The sequence below is a fragment of the Tupaia chinensis genome, unplaced genomic scaffold (assembly GCF_000334495.1).
Source record: "Tupaia chinensis unplaced genomic scaffold, TupChi_1.0 Scaffold000294_2, whole genome shotgun sequence".
Taxonomy (NCBI): domain Eukaryota; kingdom Metazoa; phylum Chordata; class Mammalia; order Scandentia; family Tupaiidae; genus Tupaia; species Tupaia belangeri.
In genome coordinates this window covers 1,557,286-1,569,320 of record NW_006159780.1, presented here as the reverse complement: position 1 = coordinate 1,569,320, position 12,035 = coordinate 1,557,286, and the positions used below count along the sequence as shown (strand labels likewise).

At 51.3% G+C, this 12,035-nt stretch overlaps 1 protein-coding gene across 1 annotated transcript in view; it reads left to right on the top strand.

The window, feature by feature from the left end:
- Positions 1–12,035, top strand: part of TNS3 (tensin 3) — a 239,551-nt gene that overhangs the window by 31,909 nt on the left and 195,607 nt on the right. The window contains 1 exon segment of the mRNA XM_006150681.3: positions 11,135–11,173. The gene's annotated coding sequence lies outside the window, so the exon portion shown is untranslated.

Genomic DNA, 12,035 nt, shown 5'->3' with positions numbered 1-12,035 from the left:
TGCTACTTCTCCCCCCCCAATTTGTTAGGGGGCACAAGCACTCACCAGAGAGTGTGAAAGAGAGACAGAGAGAGGGAGGAAGTGAGAAATCACCCTCAGCAGATTGTGGCCCTGCCATAACCTCTTTTCCATTCTCCTCTCAGGATTTTTTATTTTATTTATTTATTTATTTTTTTGGAGAGGTTTTCACTATAGGGCGTGTGTGCTCGCCAGACAGACAGAGACATAGAGACAGAAAGCGAGAAATCACCCCCCAGGGGGGATGGTCATGCTGCAATCCCTTTTCCTCCATTCTCCTCTCGGGATCTTGGGCACGCACGCACGCACACACACACGCCTGGCATGAGTTTTTTAAGCCACCGGGTCCGGGACGCGAACCTCAGTCGACTACGTGGGAGTCCAGCCACATAGCCATTACGCTAACTGCTGGTTCCCTCCTCTCAGGATTTTGGGTGCACACATGCACACATGTCCGGTAGAGTTTTTAAGCTACTAGATCCAGAACTTGAACTGTGCTGTTGATCATGTGGGATCCAGCCATTTTAACCACCATGCCATCAGCTGGTTTTGTGACGGGCTGCTTTCATGGGGGACCCAATTCTTTTCCCTGAATTTGTTAGTTAAAGGAAGGACCAAGAAAATGTTCATAACCAAGAAGGAAAAACCCAGCCTTATGAGCAACGAGCCAAAAACCCGGCCCTGTGAGCAACGAGCCCTCTGTTGTGTGCGTGTTGCTTTCCTGGCCTCATGCATACCCTTTGTGGCATTGGGCAGTCTGTTTGGTGCTCTGAGGCTCAGTTCTGTCACCTGAGTGTGGGATGGGCCACCACCACACAGTAGGAGGTTTTGGGAGAAAGTGCCATGACTTCTGAGATGTGTTTATACAGAATGCAGATCAGCCACCAGGAGTGATTCGCAGGACTGTTTTGAGCGCCTCAGATGTGATCTGTCATTTGCTTGTCACACGGCCTGCTGAGGGGTCCTGTTGTTTGTTGCCTGCTTGCAGGTGACAGATCTGGGGCCAGGCAGTTGTAGCTCTAGGGCCACCGCCCAAGCTGGCGGTCCTACCCCAGCTCCTGCGTCCCCTTGGCTTCTCAGTAAATGCGTTTACCATGCACCTTCTCTGCCCTCCTCCTCGCTCAAAGGGTGGAGCACTTTTTAACGAATTAAATTGTATCTTTTTTTTTTAATTTTTTTTTTAGAGAGGTTTTTGTTATAGGGTGTGTGCACGCCAGAAAGACAGAGAGACAGAAAGTGAGAAATCACCCTCCAGGGGGGATGGCCACCCTGCAATCTCATTTCCTCCATTCTCCTCTCAGGATCTTGGGCACAGAGTGTGAGTTTAAGCCACCGGGTCCAGGACTCGAACCACGGTCGGCTACACGGGAGTCCAGCGACATAGCCATTACACTAACTGCTGGTCCCTAAATTGTAACTCTTAACCCAGCCAATTCAATAGACATTTGCCAAGTTTTGTGCTCCGAGGGCTGAGCACAGATGGCTGTGGCTGTCTGCATGGAGCTTCTAGACCTGTAGCCGCTTCTCCTCCAGAGTAGGGGGGAGGCCTGTGCCAGACCAGCTCAGTTCCCCACCTTGTTTGCTGAATATGTGTGTGTTTGTGTGCTTTCATGTTGATAGCTGCTTTCGAAATGGTTTTAAAATAAATAGATGTTATTTTTAGAGCAGTTTTAGGTTCATAGCAAAATCGATGAGAAGGTACAGAGCATGTGTGTGTGTACACGTGCACACATTCACACACACAGAGGAATACCTGGAGATGAAACTCCCCCTGTGGTAACCATGCACCAGTGTGAGCATATGTTACAGTCCCGGGGTCAGTGCTGACACCTTGGATCCACTCTAAGCCCCTGGCTCACACTGGCGCTCACCCTGGGTGTGCTACATCCTGCCGGTTTGGGAAGATGTGGGGTGACACGTTTCCCCCGTTTTATCACATAGAGCAGTTTCACTGCCCTGGCAATCCTGTGCTCCCTCTACTTGTCCCTTTCTCCCTAAGCCCTGACAATCACCCATCTTTTTACTATCTCCATAGTCTTGCCATTCCCAGAATGTCCTAGAGTCTGAACTCTGTGGTCTGTTGCCCTTTCAGACTGGTTTCTTTCAATTAGCAACATGCATTCAAGGTTTCTTTTTATCTTCTCATGGCATGATAGCTCTTTTTTTTTTTTTTAATGTATAATTTGCATTTTATTTTTTCTCAGAGGCCAGTCCTTCAGCTCTTAAAGACTCAGCTCCTCACATGGACTTTGGTGGAGGGCGTGGGGCAGCCCCTGCAGGTTTAAGTTGGGGTGGAGGCATTCAGTCATTCCAAGCTTCACGAGATTGGCTCCTGACTACCTTACTATGCACGACACAAGATTGGCTCCTGACTACCTTACTATGCACGGCACGAGATTGGCTCCTGACTACCTTACTATGCACGGCACAACTTACATAGTAATGCAGCTTCACATACAGCCTGGGAGCACGTGGACATCGAAGACACTTGCTCCAGAGATGCCCCTGCCGGTTGCGACCTTGTCTATGTTTCGATGACCAGCCTTGATAGCTTTGTCCTTGGACATGCCTTGGGCACAGTTTGTGCAGTGAATAGGCTACCTGTGGCGTGGCCTGTTTCATCACAGCTATTGTTTCTTCTTTCCTTCGTCATCTTGGAAGTGATGCTGCCAGAGATACTGTTTTTCTGTTTTGTTTATTTAGCACTGAATAATACTCTGTTACTGGATGTGCCCGTTCACCTGCTAGAGGACATCTTCATTGTTTCCGAGTCTTCTCCCTTTTTTTTTTTTTTTTGTTTTTGTTTTGCAAGCTATCATTCGTGTTAAGCTTCTTTAAGTTCTGCTCTTTGAGGGGGGGGGCATTTTTGTTTCTTTGCCTGTAAGATCCCTTTCCCTGAAGGCTTTTGTGTGATTTCCTTTAAGAAATCCGAAAAGTCACCTTGCCTGTGCCACCTCACAGAGCTGTGTCTGTGGCTTGTGGCCCTTTTCTCACTGTGCTCCTGCAGCTCAGTGTTGGGGCAAACCCACCACGAGTATTCTTACCAGAAAGTCCCACCACAGTGTGGGCTGTGAGTTCGCCCTCAAAGTCAGCAAGCATGTGCAGATTTTTATATAAGCATAGATGTTAGTTACATTGCTTTTAAAATTTCTTTAATTGCCAGAGGGTGCCTGTGCTTGCCTAGGGGGTGGGAGGGAAGCACCCTCCAGTGGAGGGGGGTCATGCTGCAATGCCTTTTCCTCCATTTCTGTTGAGATTTTGGACACACACATGCAGGTGCCTGGTGTGTTTCTTGCCTGGCGTGTTTCTCAAGCTGCCGGGACTGGGATTTGTATCACGCAATTGTCTACATGGGATCTGGCTCCCTTAAACCACCATGGGGCCAGCCCCCTCTCTTCTCTTCCTTAACTCCACCCAGGCATGAGTCTTTTTTTTGGAGAGGTTTTCGCTATAGGGCGCGTGTGCTCGCCAGACAGAGACAGAGAGATAGAAAGCGAGAAATCACCCCCAGGGGGGATGGCCACGCCGCAATCCCTTCTCCTCCATTCTCCGCTTGGGATCTTGGGCACGCACGCACACGCACCCGGCGTGAGTTTAAGCCACCGGGTCCAGGACGTGAACCACGGTCGACTACGTGGGAGTCCAGCAACATAGCCATTACGCTAACTGCTGGTCTCCAGGCATGAGTCTTATTGCTGCTTGGTAACTGAAAGGAAGGACATGATGACACTGGTCCAGGAATGCTCTCTCTCCTCTCTTCTGCTCTCTCCCTGGTGGCATGAGCTAGAATGTTTAATTGTGCTAGCAGGCAGTATGTTCTCATGGGGATCAGAGCAGGCTAAATTGGGCTTTGGCTTAGTGGGATCACAGAGCTTCCTGAGGAATGTGAACCTAATTAGGGATTCCGGGGGTCAAACCTGACAAAGGGGACACAGAGGCAGAGTTAGGGAGAGCTCTGGAAGGCAGCAGAGAGAGTTAAGATTAAGTCTCAGATGCTGCTGTATGGCGCCCCCATCCTTTGATCCCTTGTGGTGCAGACCTGACCCTGGTTTTCTCCTTGCCCGTTGACAGAGCTCCACACCTCTGAAGAGCATTTTCGGGAGGCCTCCTGGGCCCTGCCTGCAGGCCCGGCTCCTGCTGGCATTCTGAGAATGTTCTGTTGACCTTATGTTTCCACTGGTCCCATCAGAGCTTTAATGTCATGTCTGGGACTGAGTTGTGTTCCCCCAACTTTGTGTGTGGAAGTCCTCATCCCCGGGACCTGGGGATGTGACTGCATTTGGAGAGAGGGTCTTTGAAGAAGTAATTGGGGTAGAATTGATCACGAGAGTGGACTCTGGTGCAACCCGACTGGTGAGTCTAAGCAAGAGGAGATGAAGACGCCATCTGCAAGCCAAGGGTGGAGAATCCATGGCATTGGTGTCCGGATGTAGGACTCGGGTCTCTGGCACCAAGGAAGTGCGCTTCTGTTGGTTCAGCACTGGGCTGTGGGGCTCCGGTAGCACATGGCGACCTAGCAGGTGAATTTCACAATCGATGTCAAAGCAGGGTGTCAGCATTAGAAGATGGGGGGCTTTCCTCTCCTCATATTCAACCAACCACTTTAATAAGTAGCAGTAATAATGGTAACAAGAACACAAGGGCAACTTAATTAAAACCTCAGTCTCATATAATGGGCACATAAAAATGCCTTGCTGTGTTATTGGCCTGTAGCGTACCACCTAGGAAGTAAAAGCTGTAAATAAGGAAAGTGCCCCTTTGCAGACCCCTGCCCTCCCAGGCTGCTGCTCCGCCTGGACAGGGACAGGCTCCCCAACCCCCTTCTGTTCAGGGCCCTGTGTCCAGCAAGTTGAACTGCTGGCATCAGCGTCTGTGTGCCCTGGGCCTAGTCTGGGCCTGCAGTTAAGCGGCTGTTGACTGTTTTCACGATTTGGGAAAGTGCCCTAGTCCTGGCTACACTATGAAGTTTTTCCATAAAGAATTGGTTTTGTGAAGATAAAACAAAACTTTATGCAACTTACCTTAGATTTCAAGTGATTGTAAGTAAAGTAATTTCATTATTATTCTTTCTTTTAGTTCGCGATAGGGTATGTGTGCTCACCTGAGAGAGAAAGAGAAAGAGAAAGTGAGAAATACCCCCTAGTGCGGCCACACCACAATCCCTTTTCTATTCTCCTCTCGGAATGTGGGCACGCATACACACATGCTCAGCGTGTTTCTCAGGCTACCGGGTCAGGGACTCAAACTATGTGGTTGGCCACGTGGGATCCAGCGCCTTAACGTCCGCACCACTGACTGGCCCGTGAAAGCACTTTTATGTAAGGCAGAACTTGTGCAGTGTGCTTTGTCCCGGCTGAACTCACCTGATGGCCTGCTCACTGGCCTAGAGGGGCCGAGGCAGGCTAGTCACCCGTCCTCCTCTGTCCCTTTGGCCCTTGCGTCTGAACGATGGCAGAGAGATTTGTTTCAGGGTGCGTGTGTGTTTGTTGAATGCCATTAAGTAACTGCTGGTTGATACCGTGGAGCCGATTGGTCCTTCCAGAATCCTGTAGTGAACGAGATTGCCCGAGTCCACTTGATTGCAGAGTTTGGAGTTTTGCTCTGTGGGCAGCAGTGCCTGCAGACCCCTCAGAGAAGTGTCAGGAGGGCCAAGCACTCCGGCCTCCTTTGCAGAGGCCGGAGGTGTGAAGCCTGCTGGGGAGTCGAGGTGTCCCTTTCCAGGCTGCCTCTGGACTTCTGAGAGTCTAGAAAGCCCGCGTGGGTGACCCAAGGCTAGTGCGGTGTCTGACGATTGAGAAAAGGATGAATCTGAATAGAAAATGTACCTATTCAGTGTTCACACTGCCATCTGCAGTTGCAGTGTGTAGTTTACCCACACATTTCTAAGGAAACCAACAGGTGGGACAGTGGGATAGTATCTTAGGCTTTGTTCAGAGTAAAATGTAAGAAGAAATAATAACGAAAGCTGAGTTCATGGTTTTATTGTATCAGTCTAGGAGAGCACCGTCGGCAAAGTGCTCCTGCAGAGTTCTTTCTCCAGAAGTGAGCAGAGTAGGATGGGTCTCTCCTCACCCAGGCCTGGACGCCTGAGCCAGCACCAGGCCTGGGCGCTGCGCCAGGAGGGAAAACGCTGTCCCTGCAGAATGTGCACGTTGGCCTTGGCGATGGAGCTGCAGGGCTGAGCTTCTGCTGTGTGTGCACACTCACAGACACACACGCCACCTTGCAGCGTGTGCACACTCACAGACACACATGCCACCTTGCAGACACAGACCTGCAATTCAGAGACACGTGAACACACACTGCCACAGACACACACATGGAGCATTCACACTGATGCTCCCACATGTAAACTCCCACTCACAAACGTAGTTTCAAACATACCCTCTCTCATATTCACAAGGTATGTACGCATTCACCCTCATCCAGCCAGCCCCCCCCCACACTCGTGGCAATTCACAATAGTCTTAAATCATACTCACTGTCACGTGATCATACACATTGTCACATACGCATGTTCACACAAAAGCTCACTCACCTACCCACGTGCACACACGCACACACATTCTTACACCATTTCATACTTCCACACACCCTCTATCACACACCTCTTTCACATAGCCACACACTCATACATTTTCATGCCACCTCACATATGCACACACCTACTCATACACACCCACTCACACATTCCCAGGGACACAGGACTGAGGTGAAACCCCTCACCTCTCCCACTTCTGTCATGGCGAGCTGCTGGCTTGGAAATGAGGTCTTGGACACCAGCAGGCCCAGGTGCCCACACAGACAGGTGCAGGGCTGGCAAGGCTGTGTTTGTTTGTTGTTGTCCTTGGTAACGGTAGATTAGGCCCCACGTGGAGCCGGAAAGGCCATAAAACGGCTCGGAAGCAGGCCTCTCAGAGGGGCCTGCCACGTCAGGGAGGGGTGAGTCACAGGGGTGCCACAGCCCATGGCCCACAGCTCCTGGCCCACAGCTGCCTGCCACCATAGTTCTCAGCCCACGTTCTTGGCCCATTTCCCGCTGCCCACGGCTCTTGGGCCACAACCTTTTTCAGGTTTTCTGTAGATGCTCCCAGGAGCCACTTTGCCCAGCCCCGTCCCACCATTGTCACTGCTGCACCTTCACTTCTTGTGATCCTGGAGCAGCTTCTCTCAGGAGAAGAGCATGACAGTTGGGCCTGCTGGTGTCTGTCCTCTGCGGGCATCCACCTGTGGGCTGGCCCTCCCAGGCACACGGTGCCTTGTGCTCACAGTGGGTGCTGGCCGGTCTTCCAGATTGTTGTGGACCTGAAGAGGAAGCCCTGAGGACGTGGAAACAGGGCCATGCAGCTTTGCGTTGGCACGTTGGGTAAGCCTGGAGCCCTGTGGTGTTCCTTGGTGCAGGGAGCTCAGCCGCGCTCTCGTAGAATTCTCACACTCCCAGGTGCACTTACAGTGCACCTTCCTGAGCAGGCTCAGATTCTGGAGAGGCAGGGGGCCGCCCAGACCCCCACCATGCTGACCACGCTCAGAAGAGCAGACATAGCTCCGTGTTTCCTGGTGGGATCAGGACCTCCCCTGAACCCTGTGGTATTGGGGGGCTTCCTGATCCGCTTTCAGCTTTTTTAGGCAGTCAGGACTGATACCTCAAAACCTCGGTGCTGAAAAGGATCAGCTCCTTCAAGCCAAGGAGGGCCAAGCCCACCTGAAGCAACCCGGACCCAGGCGTTCTTTTCTGTTCTATGAGAAGAGCAGAAGAACCGGGCGGTGCTGGGATGTGTCAGTCAGAGGTGGATCTAAGAAGAGGAGAGTAAGCGGGTCAGCGTGCTGTGCCTGCAGAGTGCAACCTGGCCCTGCCGTGCAGTCCCCACTTGGGCCCTCAGCAGTGCCCTCCCCTGGCCACCTGGTCCCTGAGGCGGGGGAGGCTGGAGGTCTGCAGCTAAGGGGCAGGTGTGCAGACAGGCAGCAGTGGCCGGTCTTCTTTGGCCGTGGCCAGGGCCGGCTCTCCCAGACCAGAGGCCCTGGCTTGGCGGGATGCCGGTTGGAGGTGTGGAGCTCGCGGTGTGCTGCCCCGGAGTACTCCCTTGCAAGCCGCTCGGTTGACCCAGTTTGTTAGTGAACCTTAAGCTCCATGGGGGATGTAGACGAGTAAGTTTCGTTTGTAAGGGACTGGCACGTGGCACCAGTAAGAATGTTCAGGATAAGCAGCAGGAGTAGGTGAGATCAGCTGTGAGGATTGCAGAGCCCCTCTGGTGTGTCGGCCATCGGTAGGTTGAGGCAGGTGGGAGGACCCCAGCCCTGGCTCACAGGCCGCCTCATTACCTTGCCGGAAGTCACCACAGGAGCAGGCCAGGTGGGCTGTGTTGCTGCCCCTGGGAATGTGGGGTGTATGGACCACCGCTGGCTTCTAGACTGACTCCCATAGTGGTTGCTGGCCAGCTGCTGCGGCGTGGTGAGACAGAACTCTGATGCTGAGGCCACACAGGAAGGTCTTTGGTTTGGGTCCCGAGGCTCCTTGAGCGGTGCACCCATGTGTTGTGATCTGGGCGGGGGAAGGCTGGGGTGGTTCCTGGTGTGAAGACTCTGTTGGGGGTATTTCCCTTCCTTTCATTCTCCTCTTCTCCCATGGAATAAGTAAATAAAGAAACGGAAACAACAAACTCCAGTTTTTGACATTGCATAGGACGTTTCTTTTCATTTTCTCAATAAACACATTTCCACAACATGCATGTTTAAAAAAATAAATAGACATTATTTTTGGGGACTCTCCAATTTATGGAAGAATAAAGGGCCGTTTATTCAGCCCTCATATATAAACATCTTGCATTCCTGTGGCATGTTCGTTACATTTGTTGCATTTGATGAGCCAATATTGATACATTATTTTTAACTAAGGCTGGTAGTTTGCATTAGGGCTCAGTCTGGGTGTTGGGTGTCTGTGGGTTAGGACAGATGTGCATTACATGTATCCAGCATTGTTCTAAAATGCAGAGCAGTTTCCCTGCCCTGAAAGTCTTCTGTGCTCCATCTGTTCATCCCATACTTCCTTAGCCCCAGGCAGCCACTGACCTTTCTTGTGGCTCCACAGTTTTACCTGTTCCAGAACGCCATAGACGGAATTGCGAAGTGTTTCAGACTGCTTCTCCCACCTAGCAAGCATTAAGGTTCCTCCCTGTCTTCGCCCGCTTTGGGAGCTCATTTTTGTTCATCTTTGAGTACTATTTTGTTGCCTGGATTACAGATGATGACTTTTAAAGGCAGAGACTGATTCTTGGCACATTTCCTGCCCGCATGCCCCACATGCAGCGGGGCCCCACGATGCAGGCGTGTGTTGAGGGGATGCTGTGCTTGGGTGCTCTGTTAGCCAGGAAGTCTCCTTGCCCAGCTGCCACCAACATCCTTTGAGGTTCTGTTTGCAACTCCTTGTAATTCCAAAGGCATTTGTCTGCCTTTTTTTTGCTTTATATACTTGTTTACTTATTCCCTCGTCCACTCATCAACTCTCAATGTGTGTGCAGAGCCGGGACATACACGTGAGGAAGGTGTGTTCCCGATTGCTCTCTGTGTGTGTGTTTGTGTGTGGTGGGAGGACCCCTGCTCCAGCCAAGACTGTGAATCAGGATCCTGGTGGAGCAATGACATGTCCCAGACAAGTGAGTGACCCTGTGTCACATATTCCTTGAGGAACTTTCTGAGTAAGATAAGCAAGAGGGCTATAAATAATCTCCACGGCAGGAACCAGGGTCACGCTGCTGCCCAGGCCAAACCACAAGGACATTTAGTCAGACCCCTGGGATTTTTCTTTCCTGTGCACACGTCCAGAAATGTCTGTAAAGATGGGAGTGCCAGGGGTATGGAAGGAGGCGAGGCGGGAGAAGGATAAGGAGGAAGGCAGTGTGCAGGGTGTTGAGTCCTGATCCCAGTCGACTTCCCAGAGCACCATGGAGCGGTTCTGATCCTCTTGTCCACTGACAGCCCTTTGCATCCAGGGGGAGCTCTGTGTTCCTTGGTTCAGCCAGAGAACGCTGCCAGCCCATCTTCTGAGCTTCTCAAACACTAGCTCTTACTCTTCACAGCTCCCCGGTGAAGAACTATGATGATTCACAGTTTTCCCATGAGGAACTGAGGCCCAGGGAGACTTAAGACCAAGATCCTGTGGTTAGTAAGTGGTAGGACAGACGTCCCACTCATGTGGGGCCTTTCTCTCCGTTGGGTCAGTTCTTCAGGTGCCTCTTCCTTTCCCTTCTGCCTTGGGTTAAACTGAAGTCATTCTAAAATTTGATTTTAAAGGTCATTTTTTAAAAAAAAGTTCATTAGTTTCTCGCATGAACGAGAGAGAGAAGAGAACCATAACCGGGTCTTGGCACTGCCATCCACCCGCAGCAGGCTTCAATCATGGGCGCATGTGGGCCTAGTGTACTCAGGGAAGTCTGTCCATGTAAGTTTGGAACCTTTCCACGTGCGCCAGCCATAGCATGTCGTGGTTTACCGCTATGCCAGTGTTGGCCCATGCTGGGTCTTACTACTTTTCTTTTTCTCAATGAATTCTGTTCTTCAGAAGGCTGTGGTGGAGTCAAAGGAACCTCCATACCCCGTCTCATGTGCTGAGTGAGCTAACCACACTGCCCTCCCCACAGGCAGAATTGGTTCTCAGTTCTGCTTGGAGAAGTAGTTCTACAGAAGGCAGTCTATTGTGTAGAGAATGCAAACTTTCAGGTGTGGGTGTGAGAAGGGGAGGCAGCTTGGAGACCACCAAGCAGAGTTCTCCACACCCCTTGTGAGGAGCAGCTTAGGCTGGCTTGGAAGTTTGTAACTTAAGACACCCCTAGCTCTTTGAAACTGAATGTGAAAGTGTGTCGATGTGAGTAATGCGCATTTTTTTCTTGGGACTGGGAGGAGCTTCATGGTTTTCATACAATTCTCAAAAAAGACTGGGACTTTCCATAAGTTTGCAAAAACTCAGACTTGATTAACACTAAGCGTCCCGAGTCTCGAACTCTGACAACTCTGACTATGAACTTGTTTGGAGACCAGTCCAGCCATTCGGAATCTTACTAGATTATCATATTAAGTATTTTGAGGAGAATCCAGTGGCTTACCTGTTTCCTCTCTCTTTAAGGTGGTGAGTCCCTGCTGTGTGCAAGTCCACCCAGAGCAGGTAAGTAAGTCCTCTGTGTTCCTGAGGGCTCTGCAACATCTTGCAGGATTCCTGTCCCTCTCAGTTCTGTCCTTTTGGGGATTTTTGCTGCTGGCTCCTTTTTGACCCTAGTTTTCATCCCCAGAGCTGTCTCTAGGGCCCTCTGACCGCCCTGCACTAGCCACGGGCATGCTTTCTGTAAGGGAAGGAGTGTTGGCCTGTTTTGTGGGAGCTGCTTTTCGGATCATTAATGACTGCCTGCAGGGCTTGGTTTTCCTGAAGACCCTGCTATGGTCTTAGTGATAAAGACACGGAGTGTGACATACCTGTGTCACAGGTGGCTGCATGGGGAGCAAGGTGCAGGATTTGTGACTGGTCAGCTCTGACATGTGCTGTGGCTGGTGCAGCATCCCTGCTGGGCTGAGGAAGCTGAGTTCGGATCACAGCTCCATGCTGAGTGGCCGGATGCTGTGTGGCCCCCTGTCCACCCTGGAGCCTCAGTGCTCATTCATTCTCAGGATACATACTGAGTGTAAGAAGTTGGGTACCTTGGCAGGTTGCCTGGCTCTAGAATAAATGGAAATAGAGATTCAGGCATGGTGCCCTTTGAGAATTGTGGGCTATACAGTTCCTGACTTGGCGCAGCCTGAGTTGGTGCACATGGGGTCCCTACAGGGTCTTGGCTTCTCCTGCCCCTCCCCCCATCCCCGTGTGTTAGCGAGGTTACAGGCATCCCAGGTTGGGGAGCAGGGGGCCTGCCTACTTCCTGGGTACTCGGCCTGAGGCTGAGGACAGTGTTTGCACTGAGTCCGGCCTCACCATTCCCTGGAGAATGGAGTGTCTGCATGCACCTCATGTCTTGTCCTTGAACTTGGACGCTCTT